Source organism: Penaeus monodon, chromosome 33 (assembly GCF_015228065.2).
Source record: "Penaeus monodon isolate SGIC_2016 chromosome 33, NSTDA_Pmon_1, whole genome shotgun sequence".
In the NCBI taxonomy this organism is placed as follows: domain Eukaryota; kingdom Metazoa; phylum Arthropoda; class Malacostraca; order Decapoda; family Penaeidae; genus Penaeus; species Penaeus monodon.
The window spans coordinates 28,332,448-28,332,691 of record NC_051418.1 but is presented as its reverse complement, the minus strand read 5'-3'; positions in this window follow the sequence as shown (position 1 = coordinate 28,332,691).

Genomic DNA, 244 nt, shown 5'->3' with positions numbered 1-244 from the left:
AGGATCACCAGGGAAACCAGAAAAATGAAATTGGTCTGCGATACGAAAACCACAAGAGATTTGTGACGTGGATATTAAATACTGACGTCACGTTTTAACAGCTACATTAATTTTATGGATAAAAAAGATAACATTACATTAATGTAAATAATGTAAAGATTTTTTTATATTCATACACTGATTGCACATAGATAAGAACTATACATCAAAAGCCTCTGCCTCAGTGTTTTCTACAAATAGGTTG